Here is a 17203-nt window from a genome sequence, read left to right as displayed (position 1 = left end):
GTCCAATCTCGAGAAGGCAAAGGCAAGTTGGGGATCAATTGGATAGGTCCATACCAGATAGTGGAGAAGGTGGGACCAGCCACATTCAAAATACAAGATACGGAGGGCAACACGCTGCCACGCACGTGGAATCTCCAAAATCTCCGCAAATACTTTGTTAGAAAATAAAGTATGGTCTTGAGTACTCTTTTTCCTTTAACAAGCTTTTTCCCATGAGGTTTTTCTTGTTAAAGGTTTTGATGAGGCTCATCTATAAAGACCTGTCCGCTGTAATAAGGTGTTCATCCCATTAATAAATATCGTTGGTTTTATTATTCATGTTCTTTTTATAGTTTACTGCTGCAATATCAATATTCCAGTCTTAAAAAGAAGGGGAGGCACCCAACGCTCTCCACATTCGTAATATATCGCTATCCTAAAGCACATAAGAGGATCAATCTTATGGGTGGATCCGTCTCCGGGCGGATCCCAATCTCCAATAAGAGTTAAAACGATCCTTGGACGCAAGGTCTTTACACTCTCTTATCCTTTTCAAAAAGGAATTCACAAGTCCTACGGGCGGGTCATTTCACCTCAAAGATAGGTAGCAAATTGAACCCCTGGACAGCTTTACTTCCTCTAAAGAAGGAATAGAACAGCTTCAAACCTTCACAAAGGTTCATACAATGAAGTATGGCTGGCCACCTACTTCAAACAAAAATCCTAAACATACTCACATTGAAAACACTGTCCTGCGCAAGTGTAAAAGTAAAATAATGTTTATACATAGCAATGTTTGGAATTATACTTGAAAAGTTTTTACAAAAATTGCTAACTAAATGATAATAGGAGCATCTTCTTTTGTGCTTCCTTCGCCCCCGACGCTCGCTTGAGGGTCCTTCTTCTCCGCAGTCATGGATCCGCCTTCAAGAGATACTTCCTTATCCCCTTTTTGTTCAGAATCAGCTTTGGACGACATCTCCTGGAGGTCATCCACCACAACTGTGGTAGAAGGTTTGACATTCGGCAAGGTTCCCTTCATCCATTTTTGCACATAGTTGCGAAGGTACTCCTTAGCATCGGGCATCTTCTTGAACCTTGCCACATCTTCTGGTTCGGGGACAGCGAACTCAGGATCTGTGAAATCAATTTCAGGATGGGCTAAAGAGAAGTACGCCATAAGAATCTCTCCATAAAAGAATGCCTGTTCGCCCGCCGTGTATTCCGCTTCCCCGAGAGCATCTTCATGGCTTTTAGCATCAGAAGCTATCTTTGCCTTCAGATTTTGTATCTCCCCATCTCGGAGAACTAAAGCAGCTGTGGCGAAAGCTAGGTTCGCGTTGGCGGTGGCAATAGTGGAATTGGCATTCGCTATCTCTTTCTCTAACTTTTCAATAGTCGCCCTATCCGCCACATTCTGAAGGACTCCATTCTCCAAAGTGCGCAAGCGGGCATACAGCTGAGGAAAACAAAAGGATTTAGTCCAAGAACGAAACAAATCATCATATTCTTTTAATACTCACCGAAAGAAGCTCCGACTTTCCCTTATGGACGTGGATCGATCCGGGGATTTGGTCGTAATCCTTTTGTACTTCTCCCACCTGTCCTAAAGCTTCGTCCAGGTCATTCAAGAGAGATTCACTCTCAAAAGTTCCTTGAACCCCAAACTTGGCGGACCAATATCCACCGATATCAGGCTTCGCCATCTGCGCAAACAGGAAAAACCATACGCCGCTTTAAAATCAGATGAGCAGGAAACAAAATCAAGAGACAAATTACCTGAACCACTTTCTCAGTAGGTTTGGCGGATTTAATCGCGTCCGCCATTATCTTGGTACTCCCAATAGTATTGGGCCGCCTCTTCTTCAGCGGCGGATCGACAGCCGTCTCCATAGGGCGTTTGCCCGTACCAGGTTGAGGGTTAGCCGTCTGACTCTTCTTGCGGGCTTCCTCTTCTTGAAACATCCTGCGCGTCTCTGCAAGAGCACGATTTGCCTTAGATACACCCCTGCCAAAGAAGATATCAGAATAATTAAAGCTCCTGAAATATGCAAGGTACCTTGATCAAACTGAGTAATTTTTGAATAAATGAATTGATCCTCCACTCGGCGGATCAGAGGAATGTCACTCATCATGAAGGCTAAGGCATCCGCATACGTCCATGCATCCGCCTTAATCCGCTTTATGAGATCCGCCACCTCTTCATCACTGTGTGTTAGGATTCGCATGTCACCCGCCATATGTAGCGGACGAGAGTTCCAGACGGAAGGAAAACCTAACGGTTCATCCTCCTTTATCTTCACGTAGAAGAAACTCTCATCCCAGCTATGAACGTTGGACATTTTGTCGTAAAAGGGCGAATAGACACCAAATTTGGCGAATGTAAGATAAGACTCCGACTTCCTCTTGGAGGGTTTGTGAAAAGCTCTAAAGATTCGGCCATTATACGCTACGCCTAAATTTGACGCAAGATAACAATCTAAAGCCATGTCAAGCCAGCCGTTAGGGTGTAGCTGGCTGACGGCGATGTCAAAATACGAGAGGATATCCGCCAACATCTGGGGAAGAGGAAGGCGGAACCCTCTCTCAATATGACTACAAAATACAGTAAAGAAGCCCATCGGCAGATTGGAGGGGCGTTGATGAGAAGCTGGGAGTTGGGTTTCATAGTTTTTGATCCACGAAAAGCGATCTGATAGACTCGCCAAATCCGCGACACTCATACGAGACGAAGTAGACTCCGCTCGAGGATTCTTTTTTCTAACAGGAACAGAAGAAGAAGCCATTAAACCTAGAAACCGGTTATGGGCACCGGCCGGAGTAAAACCGGAAAAGAAAGAAGGATTTCCGGTGGAACGAGTCTGGTAAGGGTTACGCGCCGAGTTATTGAACTCAGTTGAACCAGAATTAATCTCGCCAACGGAAGACTGGGAGTTTTCCGACGAGGATGTGGTCCAACTAAAATCTACTTCAATCTTAGGAGAAGACGTCGAATTAAAGAGTTCGGAAGTTGACCCAGAGGATGAAGATGAACTTCTAAACATTCAGAGTAAAATAAAAAGCACTTACATGGAAATGCAGAAGCCTGAGTAGGATCTTTGAAGTTTCTGAGGAAAGGCTTCGAAAACGGGAGGAGATGGAAAATGAGAAAGAAAGAGAAACTCCGAAAGATGAAGATGGTTTTTGAACGTTTCTAGGGTAGTGTGCTATTACACGTGTCGGCCATCAAAGGACGTTGAACAGAGTGCACATTAAATGCGGAAGCATAAGACGGCGCGCAGAAGTCCAAAAGCCCTAAAGGACTTTAAAGGCATTTTGGGGGGGCTTCTGATAACATTAGGATATTATCATGAGGACCAAAAGTGATAATTACCTTAAGATATGCCACGTAGCAAAGGAAGCCGTCTGGCGGATCACCCTAGATCAGCTCTAAGAGATCCGCTGGCTGATCTCTTAGGCGAATCTCTCCATTTACCTAGATAACGGCTGGCCGCCGTCTCGACCATAAATGATTATTAAATGAATCATTAATAGTCTCAAACCGCCAAATTAAGAGTAACTTGTAACCGCCATTAAATGAGCATTAATGGAGGCTTTCTAGTTACCTAGGGGTTACGAATTCCTCAACTATATATAGCCTACCTTTCTAGGCTATCAAGGTACACTTACTTTTACATTCACTAAGCTTTGTCAATACGATTTACTCTCCATATATTCTACTGACTTTGGCATCGGAGTGTCCCCGCCGATCCCAGCGGCGCCTCACAGGGACGGGATCCGATCAAGAAGTTTCTCCAGTGTTATCAGTATGATGTAAGGAGAGTTTTCAGATTAAATCACACTAGAATGAGTAACAATTAAAATTAAAATATGTGGATAAGAGGAGGTATTCCAAATCCATTTGAAATAGGATCCCAATTCACGCTTGGAATTCGAAAAATACAGTTTAGACACATTACAAATTAGCTCAATTACAATACATATCGTTATTCAGAAGTCGACATACGTCCTCAAGAGAAACTAGGTCACACATCTAAACCGACTACTTGAATTGCCCTTGAGACCTTATAAATAGAGCACGATATAACACAGTTAAGGTACATACACACATTCTTTGCAATTTATATTTGATTGCTTAGTGCTCAACTTCCTAAATTCGGCTAACTTAAGTATCAAAGTAGGATCGTCAGGTCACCGGTCCCTCCTTTATCGTTTTCTTGTCTTATCTCATACATAGTTATCATCAGAGCATTACCCATAAATTATATCGTATCAAATTGATACAGTGAACGTGGATCGAATAACACGTATCCATGGCTCATATTCAGAACTTGATGAATCCATTGTCCTCGAGGTAAATCCAATAGCCCATAACTCTTGTAGCTGTTAGTGATAATGCTCTAAGGCTCCTTCAAATCACTCTTGATTTTTCACAAATGTATTAAGGAATGTCTAGGTTTATTAGGTCATATAAACAATGAGTTTATGGACAAAATAACCAAACAACTTTTCTACAACATCGTAACTGCCCAGGAAGCTACAAATATGAACGCAACTGCAATGACTCAATTGTGTCCTTCCTATCCTCTAGCCGATTTTTCTTTTCTTTAGGTTGTGATTCTTTAAGTCGTTGACTTTTATTGTACCTGTCAAAGCTTTGTCCTATATGTTGAAACACTTTTCCACATGATTTTGATTTGACAAAATTATTTAAGTTAATCTCATGATTAAGACAATTAAATTTAAGTGCTTTGATTTAATTGTACTAATGTGTTTGTACAATGTTGAGTATAATTATAAATGAGAACAGAAATAAGAAGTAAGACAGAACGAAGTCAGCATGAGCCACAGAAGCTGAGTAGAACACAACTCAGCATAATAGAAGAAAAGTCTTCTTCAGAACAAACGCTTGAAGACGAAGCTGACCGGAGAAGCTGAGCAGAATGTAACTCAGCCTCGTTAAAAATAAAGATCGAAGGCAACGTCTATTAAATCAAGCTGAGTGTTCATCAGGACAGCGCCAATGATCCGTTAACTAAAAGACAAAATCCGACAAAGATCTACGCCAAGTCAGAAGCCTTGAAATTACACCAAGAGACCTTTTCGAGATGCATGGGTCAATTGGCATTTGGCTAAATGACGAAACTGGCGCTAGAAGACGAACCTGGCGGAATAAGACAAGTTGTTGTTGTGATGGAACTATAATTAATCATCCCTCAACTCATTGTGGGACTCTTGTAGTTTTTATAGGACAAATGTGAAGGTCAGAGTAGGGTCTACTAGTTGGGGCTGAAGAATATCTTCATATTTGTTAGTTTCATTATTATCAAAGGGCATGGACCCTCCTTCCCTAGCTGGCGATGTCGCTGAGGCTAGGAGCATGTCCGGATGCTTGCTAAAGCCTTACCGAGAACTTTGGACTGATGCTCCCGTCATGTCGGACGATGACCACTTGTGAGGAGGTTGTTCAGTCTGTTGAGATGAAAGAATGGTCCCCAAGGTCGTCTAAGTACCTTTCCATGCTCACTACATCAAATGTTGAGTCTAGCCCAAGAGCTCGATCGTTGATTGGTTCTTCAGAGGTTAATCTACGTTGGGGTTGGCCCCTAAGTACATTCTGATGCCAAATCGGTATAAGTGTCAGGAAAACTATTGTAAAAGAATATAGAACATGTCTTAAAATAAAAGAGAAATATTCATTTATAAGGGGTTTCAAAGGGTGAAATTACCTTACTACCTGGGTGAGGCGGTGATTGTGAGTTGGTGTGAGACTTTTGGATTTATAGAGAGACATGTCCATTTAAAAGCCTAATATCATTTGGATTTGAGTTTTTTTTTTTTTTTGGTTCGTAAGTGTATCCACCGCCGACAGCAATGGCTATTCACTTTCGCAGATGGTTTGCACCTCTATGGGTGGGACTGCTGGCCACGGAAATTCTTTCCATTCCCAAAGACGAGGATCGAACCCTGTACCTTTGGTTAAGGGAGGAGGAGCCTTTACTACTCTACCACAACCCTGTGGTTATTTGGATTTGAGTTTTAATTGTCTGTATTCGTAACAAATAATATAATATATATAATATGTATAAATATAAATATAATAATATGCATGCTGAATGAATATAAAAATAAAATAGATATATTTTACTTATATAATTAAGGACAGCTTTACATTTTCATATTAAAAAAAAAATTAAAGGAGTAACTAAATATTTAGTTAAGATAAAATTTAACAACCTTACCATGTAGATAGAGTAATGTATTAGGTAAAAGTATAAAGATAATTATTTATTTATCCAAATTCTTTTTCTTTAAAGTTTATCCAAATTGTTTTTTTTTTGGAAGATAAGTTTGATCAACTTTTAAACCCAATTAAATATTGCAAAGATTTGAATATTATTAAATACTACTACTATAAAATGATAACTAGCCTAGGTGAATGAAATCCAAGATGGGTTTATGAGATGAATAATTAAATTGATTTCGTCAAGACAACGAGAACATTAAATACGGCACGGTGAGCACGTGACAGATGCTTCACTAATTAGCAATTGGAAGAACATGGCTCAAAATTCAAAGACAGTATTGGCTTAATCACTAATATATACTTCATTCAAAATTGGAAAAAATATGAAAAACAAAAAATGTTTATAATTTATCTAATTTGTAAATAGATATGTGTTTTAAAAGTATATTATTTTATTTATAAAACAAAAATTATTATAATTATATAGTTAAGTTCTGATTACTATTAAAGATGTTTTTATCTTAAAAAAAATATTCTTATCTATCGATAAAGAATAACTCTCTAAATAGAAATAATAAATCATATAATGGGTATTTTATATTTTTTTACTAATTTGACAGTTTATGAATTAAATTGATATAAATTAATATTTAAGTTTATTTTATACCGTTACAATTTGATTTTGGTGTCTGTGATTTGTCAATAAATGTAATTTAAAAATATTTAAAAACGCTCTTGATTGTCATCAAAATTTAACGGTGTAATTTCAAATAGCGCAAAACATGATTATTAATTTTTTTTTTGAACCAAAGAATGAATAAATAGATTAATGAGCCATTAATCGGCAATAGTTCAACATATCAGACGTAACAAAACTTGGAATTGAATGAAAGACAGTAGGACAAGTAATGAAACGGGATGCTCTGGCAATAGCGTGAGCCAATCCGTTAGCTTGTCTGCATATCCATTTGACAAAGTAAGTGTCGTTTTGAGATAGAATATCGTGGCAAAGTCGTATAAGGTCTCCGAACTCTGAGTCATCCTCTGCGATCATATTGATGGCGTCGGCTACTGTTTTAGCATCGGTTTCGAATATAACCTCACGAAATTGCATTTCCTTCGCCCATTTCATAGCAGCGATTAGAGCTCTGGCCTCTGCTTCTCGAGTTGGCGGTAGGGCCTGAATGATTTCTTGACGCCCGCACAGAATCCTTCCATCACCGTCTCCCATAACAGCTCCTAGTCTTGTGGTTCCCTGCGATTCAAATACCGCTGCGTCCGAACAGCACGAGACCCGCCCCATTGTTGGATTGTGCCACTTCGAGCACCTTCGAGTTCAGCAGCCGGTGATACTGTTGCTGTTTTGCGTAACTACTGCGCCTTCTTCCAGTCACTCTGTGTCTCAACCGCGCCTGCGACAATCCTGTCCGCCTCTGAGGTCTTATGATCCCAGTATTTGCTGTTCCTAGCTCTCCAGATGCTCCACAGCCGGGTTAGGAACTGTTCAGCTTCGTCCTTTGTTAGCACCTGCAGAATTCTGCAGAACCAGTCAGCCGTGTTAAGGGCGTCATCCGCCATACTGTTAAACCGCGTCAACCAACCCGCTAAGTTCCACACCTTTCTCGCCATACTGCACTCAATAAAGAGGTGCCAGTCATCTTCCCACGGCTCATTACACACTACACAGTTAACCGGTATTTGAATGCCTCTTCTTTGGAGATTAACACGAGTAGGGAGACATCCTCTAGCCAGTTGCCAAGCAAAGTAGCGGATTTTGAACGGTACATCAGTAGTCCATAAAATATTCCAAGCCCCATCCACATGATGCCTCTCTCCACCTTCCATTGTCATCGCCAGTCTGTATGCGCTTTTAACTGTATATTTTCCAGAGACATGTCCCGCCCATATAATTCTGTCCTTTGTATTTGATATGTTTGGTAGGATTTTCCTCATCTCCAGTATATCTCTGTTAGTAAACAGTTCATCTAAGAGTTCAAAATCCCAATCTGTAGAGTTAGGGATGAAAAGATCGCATACCTTCAAGTTTTCCAAGCCCTCAATTCTCGGTGTCTGTATGCATCCATTAGCCTCATCACGGAGCCATCGATCCTCCCAAACTCGCACATCAGCCCCATCTCCAATTACCCATCTTATACCTTCTTTAATCACAAGCTGAGAACTCCAGATGCTTCGCCATATGAAACTGGGTGAGTGCCCTAATCTGGCTCCCAGGAAATCCCCTCTAGGATAGTATTTAGCTTTGAAGATTCTGCTGACAAGCGAAGTCGAGTTGGAGTACAGGCGCCACCCCTGTTTTCCCAGCATAGCAAGGTTAAAGGCAGTAAAGTTTCTGAAGCTAAGGCCTCCAAATAGCTTAAGCGCACAGATTCTTTCCCAAGCCATCCAGTTTACTCCTCTTTCACCTGATTTCTTATTACCCCACCAGAAAGAGTTTAACATTCTCTGTAATTCCTCCGCCGTTGACACAGGGAGAAGGAAAACGCTCATAAAGTAGATTGGGATTGCCTGGCCAGCCGCTCTGATTAGGGTGGCTTTACCAGCTTTTGAAATCCCCTTACCACGCCACCTTTGGAGGCGATTCCAAAGTCTATCTTTAAAGTGAGCGAAAATGGCCTTCTTAGATCTGCCTATTAGCGATAGTAAGCCAAGATACCTTCCAGTATTTAGGGGGTTATCAACTTCAAGGATGGACGAAATTCCCGTAGCCAGTTCCTGCGCCACATTTTTACTGAAAAGAATTCCTGACTTGTTGAGGTTCACAGCCTGATCTGAAGCTTTCTCATATCTGTGGAGTAACTCTTTTAAAGCACGTGCTTCCGATATAGAAGCCTGACAGAACATAAGCGCATCATCAGCAAACAATAAGTGAGAAACTGACGGGGCTCCTCTGACCACCTTGCATCCATGGATTATCCCTCCCATTTCTGCGTTGTTTAGTAAGGCCGTAAGACCTTCAGCACAGATAAGAAACAAGTAGGGAGAAAGGGGGTCGCCTTGTCTGAGTCCCCTCTTCGGATTAATCGGGCCAACCAAGTTATCGTTCACTCTGACCATATACTGGACAGAGGATACGCACATCATAATCCATCTGACCCATCTATCATCAAATCCCAATTGAAGCATCATAGCTTGTAAGTAGTTCCAATCCACCCTATCATAGGCCTTGCTCATGTCAACTTTCAAAGCCACATTTCCCATTTTCTTACTGCTGTTGCATTTGATACTGTGAATTAACTCAAAGGCAATCAAGATATTATCATGGATAGACCGCCCCTTGACAAAGGCAGACTGCGTCTCTGATATTATAGCCTCTAGACAGGGTTTGAGCCTATTTGCCAAAGCTTTGGCAACAATTTTGTACAAAACATTGCACAGGGCTATAGGGCGAAGTTCAGTCATATCAGCAGGATTGTCACACTTAGGGATTAAGGTAATGATAGTATTATTTACTCCGTCAGGAAGCATACCTTTCTCAAGCCACTCACAGCCTGCTTTGAATATCTCATCCCCTATCAGGTTCCAGAATTGTTGATAGAAGCCTGGGTTGAAACCATCCGGCCCCGGAGCCTTTTCCGGATGCATCTCAAACAACGCCTTTCTAAACTCTTCCTTGACAAAAGGCCTCAGTAACCGACTGTTATCCCTTTCTATCACTCTCCGATTCACGCAATGGACTACATCAGCCCACTCTCCGGAGCTCTCAGAGAACAACGAGCTAAAATAGGATTGAGCCAGCCTACCCAAGTCTGTCGTATCATATACCCACTCCCCTAACTCGTTCCTCAATCTGACAATCCGATTCTGTTTTCTCCTTCCATTCGCAAAAGAGTGGTAGAATCGAGTATTACAGTCGCCCTCCTGCATCCACTGAACCTTTGAACTCTGTCGCCAATGATCCTCTTCCTGTAATATGGTTCTGATCAGTTCAGTACGAGTTACCTCATATAAATCCGCTGCTCTTTCCCCCACAGCATGGCGCAGCTCTTCTAGTCGGGTTTGTAGTTCTTTAATAGATCTCATGTTCTCTGTTTTCCTCTTCTTATCCCACTGACCGAGAGCTCGCTGAACTTGCTGTAATTTTCCTTGAACAGCACCATGATCAGCGCTAAACCACGCCGCGTCAACCACCTCTCTTAGCTCGGGTTCCCTCAGCCACTTCTGTTCAAATCTAAACATGTATTTATTCGCGCATGTGGTCGGCTCCGTGCAGAGTGCAATAGGCGAGTGATCAGATGTTGGAGCGGACGTGTTTTGACTGCTGAAATCTGGAAATAAAATAGCCCATGACTCGGAACACAGGCAACGGTCTAGTTTCTCTTGCACCTCATTTGTTTTGCCCCTATGTCTGATCCATGTGAATGGGTATCCCCTTAGCGGGATGTCCTGCAAGCCACAATCTGTAAGAGTGTCTCTAAATCCCCTCAAACACCACTCCGGGTGTCCCAGCACTCCCTTCTTATCACTGTCTACCAGCAGATCATTAAAGTCTCCCATAATGGCCCATGGGAGAGGAGAGGCGGCAGCAAGGTTCCTTAGAAAACAATTTACCACATGTATTCTTCTTCATTTTTTATAATATATATTGAATATAACCAATTAAAGTTAATTTGAATGGTTAGGTAGATCTTGAATTTGAATCTAGCGTACGCATTTTACAGATAAATATTTGTGAGATTTTTTTATTATAAAAAATTAATAATATTCTAAAAAACTTTAATTTTTCAATTTTTTTACTTTGAAGTCATCGAGTCTCAATCTAAAAATATTCTTTTTGAATCAATCTAAAAATACTTGATTTTACTAATCACGAGAACTTAATCCTTTTTAAAAAAGAAAAATACAAACACTAAAATTCAGAAAGGTTATATTTGGAATTTATTCTAATTGTTATTGAGTGGGAAAGGGAGCAGGCTCATGCACCATGCATGCTTCATTCATTTCGTTTTGTATTTCTAAATATTAAATTTAATTATGTAAATGCAGTGGGCTTACATAACATTAATTAATTAACTTTTTTTTGAGAAACCGTTTTGTTTTTTAATGACAAAAGTTCAAGAGTTTGAGTATATTATGATGTAGGTAGTGATCTAGTTTGCAAATTTAGATTACTCCGGTTCTATATACATTTTTTCTTATATTAAAAAATTCCTAATATCAATCTTTTTTTTTTTTTTTTGAAAAGGAATGGTATTAATCAGCCTCTGAAGGGCAATCAATGTTCAACAAATGAATCAAAAAATATGGAATAAAATCAAAAACCATGGGACAAGGATAATCACGAGAAGACCTGGCAATAGCATGGGCCGTCTCGTTTGCTTGTCGCCTTGCAAATATGACAGTAAAGGCGTCATTTTGTTGTAGGATGTGTCGGCATTGGGAGATAATTGCGCCAAGTTCGCTAATATAGTCCGTAGAAGAGTTTATTGCTTCCACAACTGTTTGTGCATCAGTTTCGAAGATTACTCTGTGATGGCCAAGCGACAGTGCCCATCGCATCGCCTGCAGTACTGCTAATGCTTCGCACTCGTCGACTCTGGGATGGCTGAGCAAGCACGAGGAGCGTGCGACTATAAACTTGCCCGTAGGGTCTCGTAGTACTGCCCCCACACCAGCTTGCATAATGTCGTTGAACCGAGCGGCGTCGGTGTTGCACTTCACAAAGGAGGGTGGTGGAAGGGTCCAGTCGGACGAACCAAGGGCTGGGCATATGACTTGATCTGCTGCGTCTGCGATCTGTGAATTCACCGCGGTATTAGAAATTCCTCGTTGATATCTGTAGGCTTGCGCAACAGATGAGTGAGTTGCTGTCGTCCCTTGTGCTGGAGTTCGATCATGTCTGCATAAAGAGTAATTCTAGGTTGTGTTCCTGGTTTGTTCCCCTGGTTGTTGACAGCGAGTTTCCCCTGATTGCGTGGACTCAGAGAGTCTGTTCGATTGCTGCTTTCATAGGGTCCAATCGTTGATGGTCTCTCTTGCATCTTGTAGGGTCCGTCTCGGAGATGCAGCACCGTTCTTCCACAGTTTAATGTTTCTTTGTCTCCATAACCTCCACAAGACTGTGAGAAATAATCTTGACTCTTCCCTGGTGGTACCTGTCAAAAAAATAAACATAAAAGCTGCAAAGTTTGCAGCGTTAGTAGTTGCATCGGTAACCTTCCTCCATAAACCCGCCTCATACCACGTCTCCTGGGCAAAACTACAACCAGTAAATAGGTGCCAGCAATCCTCTACCTCCAAATTACACAGGACACATCTGTCATCTAACGGAATACCACGTTGCGTGAGATTGAGCCTTACTGGCAAACAATTTCGTGCAAGTCGCCAAGCGAAGAATCTGATTTTATGTGGGATATCCGATTTCCAGATTTTGCTCCACTCCCCATCGACATGTAAGTGTGAATTACTGGTAATGGTTTCGGTGGCCAATTCATAAGCACTCTTTACAGTGTAGTGTCCTGTTTTACTTCCATTCCAAACTATCTGATCAGCGCAGTTTCCAATTCTAGGTGGCAACTGTAGAATCTTGTTTACATCCCTAGGTAAAAAAATTTCTTCTAAAAGCTCAACATCCCAATCAGGGGTATCAGAGATATACAGATCCGCCACAGTTAGATTACACAGAGAATCAATCTTTGGTGTAATTACCTTGCAGTTATTGACATCCCACAGCCAGGGATCATCCCAGACATTTATGGATTTCCCATCTCCGATCTTCCACCTTAGCCCTGCCTTCAGCACCAGTTGAGCATTCCAAAGACTCCTCCAAATGAAACTCGGAGAGTTATCTAGCCGAGCATGTATGAAGTCCCCCAATGGGTAGTATTTTGCTTTAAAAACCCTGCTAACAAGAGAATTTGAGTTAGACATTAAATGCCAACCTTGCTTACCCAACATTGCCAAATTAAAGGCGGTGAAATCACGAAATCCAAGACCTCCATCATCCTTTGAAACACAAAGTTTGTTCCAACACATCCAGTTAATACTACGGGAACCATCTTTCTTCGTACCCCACCAAAAAGAGTTCAACATCCGCTGGAGCTCCTCAGCGGTCGAGATAGGGAACAGGAAGACACTCATGAAATACACCGGGATGGCTTGGCCGACCGCCTTGATAAGGACAGAACGACCCGCTTTAGACAGTGATTTCCCTTTCCAATTTTGTAATTTCCCCCAAAGTCTATCCCTTAAGTGTGCAAAGATAACTATCTTTTGTCGTCCCACTAGTGACGGGAGCCCGAGGTAACGGCCTGTGTCAATCGGAGCAGAGACCCCTAATATGTGTGATACTGCATTATGTAATTCCGGAGCAACGTTACTACTACACATCAAACCTGATTTACTGAAGTTCACTGCCTGCCCGGAGGCCTCTTCATAAACAGATAACACTTGCTTCACAACTCTACTCTCAGCAATTGATGCTCTGAAGAATAAAAAAGCGTCATCCGCGAACAATAGATGACTGATTGGTGGAGCACCCCTCCCTACACGACATCCATGAAGACGCCCACACCTCTCTTCCTTTGACAGCAAGGCTGAAAGGCCCTCCACACAAAATAAGAACAAGAATGGGGAGAGAGGGTCACCTTGTCGAAGTCCCCTCTGCGGTGTGATTGGGCCCACCAATTCATTATTTACCCTGACAGCGTACTGGACTGTGGAGACACACATCATTATCAGCTCTACCCATCTGGTTTCAAAGCCTAACTTCAGCATAACAGCTTTAAGAAAATTCCAATCCACCCTATCATAGGCCTTGCTGATATCAATTTTGAGGGCCACCTCACCATTCTTTTTGTTGACATTCCTTTTCATGCAGTGGATAACCTCGAAGGCGATTAACACGTTGTCTGTAATGCTTCTACCCTGAATAAAAGCAGATTGTGATTCAGAAATTACCTTAGGCAGGATTTTCTTGAGTCTGTTTGCAAGGACCTTGGAAAAGATCTTGTAGAGAACATTGCATAGGGCGATTGGGCGAAGATCCTTCATCGTGTGTGGGTCCTCACATTTAGGGATAAGGCAAATAATTGTATCATTGAGGTTATCAGGGAACTTACCCGAAGAGAACCACTGTAAACCTGCTTCGAAAATGCTATCTCCCACCACATCCCAGAATCTCTGATAAAAACCCGGGTTGAAATCGTTGGGGCCCGGTGCTTTGTCTGGGTGCATTTGGAATAGGGCTTCCTTAAATTCTATTTTCAAGGGAGGGGTGAGAAGAGAGGTATTATCCGAGGTAGAAATTTTGGAAGAAATGAGGTGCAAAACCTGGTCAGAATTGTTGTGGCTGGGGGAGAATAGATCCGAGAAGTACCTTAGCGCTATCTCGCAAAGGTCATCGTTGCTGTGTACCCAATCTCCAACCTCATTCTGAAGCCGTGATACTCTGTTGCGCTTCCTTCTTCCACTAGCATAAGAGTGAAAGAATCTAGTATTAACATCCCCCTCTGTGAGCCAGAAGACTTTAGAGCGCTGCTTCCAGTGGTCTTCTTGTTTTAGCAATAGGGAAATAAGGTTGGCCTTTTCAGTTTCAAATTCAGCAGCTGATGATGGAGAGGATGACTCTCTAAGCTGTTCTAATTTCCTGTTGCTGTTAGTCACTTCCCGTCTGTAAATATTATTCCGTAATCTGCCCCATGTAGACAACCGATCAGCTAGAATGCCCAATCTGTCAGAAATTTGTAGAGGTGCCGAATCCAACCATTCAGTCTGAATCACCTCCCTGATGTCCGGTTCACGTAACCACTTGTTTTCAAAGGTGAACCTCTTTGAGGAGTAAATCACTATCTGTCTCTCCGTGTGTAGATTAATAGGCGAGTGGTCCGATATGGGGGCAATGGTATTCTGTGCGTAGCCGTTGGGGAACTTTATCTACCATTCTGCCGAAGCTAAAGCTCGGTCTAGTCTTTCCTGCACTTCATTTTCCTTGCCCCTGTGTCGAATCCAGGTGAAAGGGTACCCCTCTAGCGGAATCTCCAGTAACCCACACGCTTCAACAGTCTCTCTGAACCCTCTTATGCACCATTCTGGGTGATCCAAGAGCCCCTTCTTCTCAGTCTGGGAGAGTAAGTCGTTAAAGTCCCCCACAATGGCCCATGGCAGTGTCGAAGCCATTGCAATACTCCGGAGGGTTTGCCATGATTGTTTCCTTCTTGCCCTCTCAAGGCAGCCATAAAACCCTGTTAACCTCCAATTACCTCTTACCCTGTCCCGTACCTCAAGATCTATATGGTTGATTGAGAATGAGAGAAGAGAACACCACTCAGCCACTTTCCAGAAAACACAAATTCCACCGCTCCTTCCAATACAATCCACAGCGTAGCACCCTTCAAAACCCAATCGACCTCTTATTTCCTCCACCCTAGTTCCACAAACCAAAGTCTCAAATAAAAAAATTACATCGGGCCTGTGAGCTCTAACAAGCTCACAAAGGATTGGAACTGCCCGGACACTTCCTAGTCCCCGGCAGTTCCAGCTCAGTACTTTCATTGTGGAGGGCAGACCCGATTCTCCAGGTCTGCCAATTTGCCGTTTTTTGAGTCGGTCATCTCTTTTTGTTGCGGTGAACCTGCTGCTGCTTTGCTTGTAGAGGTGGGATGCTTCGGTCCCTGGCTGTTATTCCTGTTGTCAGTTAATTTAACCAAATCCACTTCCATTGAGCTTATTACTTGTGCTACTAACATCCCTGATATTTTCTCGGACCCCCCTGTTCCCTTGCTGTTTTCGCTGTTCCCCCTTAATTCACTGCATCTTCTTTTCTTGCCTTCTGGTAACACTAATTCCTGATCAGTTAAGGGTGTGTTGGTGATATCTTGGAGTACGGCCTTATCCTTCCTCAATAGATTAGCCCCTAGTTGTTCTGGAGGCACAGTAAATTCCTCGGTCCCATATAGTTACTCGGAAGACCTCCCTGCCCACCTGGTTCTCGACTGACAGCTGATTCTGCTGAATTCTGATCGGCAGATGCCGAATTAACCCCCTGACTGTCACCCTCTTCTTTCAACCATCTCTCCCCCCTAGGTTTGATAATCGCTTCAGAAGAGCTCTGAGTGAGACATCCCAGTCCCTTTTTATTTCATCCAATGGCATTTGGTAGTACTTGTCACAATTCCTGTCAATGTGGCCGATAAGTCCGCAGATGAAGCAGAAAGTCGGAAATTTTTCATACCTAAACATACACACCAGCCATTCCCCACCTTGCTTCCTAATCTTCTTCTCTTTTTTCAGAGGTTGCCTGATGTCGACACGCACGCGTAATCGCATAAACACCCTGTCGTGAGACCAGACATTTTTAGAATCATACGAGACAAAAGTCCCTATGTAATTGGCTAGCACCTTCCCCACTACCTCAGAAAAAAAATCCAACTCCCAATCCATGTACCTGCACCCAGAAATTTGCATAGTGCAATGTAGGGGTGAGCATGGTCCGTTCGGTTTAAAAACCGAACCGAACCAAACAAAACCGAACCAAATAAAGGCAAATTTTATAAACCGAACCAAACCGAATTTTAATTCGGTTCGGTTCGAACCGAATCAAACTATTTCGGTTTGATTCGGTTTGGTTCTATTCCGAACCGAATTAGAGGATTTATATATATTTTTATGAAGTGTGCCAATTTACCAACATCCTGCATAATAAATTAGAAATCATCAAAATCTTAAAAAATTGTTGCTGTAACTTTTTTTGTACAACTTTTATTTCATAATTTTAAACCAATTCATATATAATAATTAAAATTTTATACCTATACCAATTCATGTAGTGTTGATGTAACTTTTAGAAGTTTGAGCTCCTCTTAATTTAATTCTCTACTTATAATGTTCTAAGTTTTTTTTTAAATACACAAAAAAATAATAAATGGATGGGCTTAATTAAATACTACAGAATTAATTTGATTTGTCTTATTTTTTCGGGCTATATAAGTAGTGGGATGGGCAGTATGTTATGTATAATTC

The sequence above is a fragment of the Euphorbia lathyris genome, chromosome 2, assembly GCF_963576675.1.
Source record: "Euphorbia lathyris chromosome 2, ddEupLath1.1, whole genome shotgun sequence".
In the NCBI taxonomy this organism is placed as follows: Eukaryota; Viridiplantae; Streptophyta; class Magnoliopsida; order Malpighiales; family Euphorbiaceae; genus Euphorbia; species Euphorbia lathyris.
The sequence above is the reverse complement of the archived record's forward strand: the minus strand, read 5'-3'. Positions refer to the sequence as shown.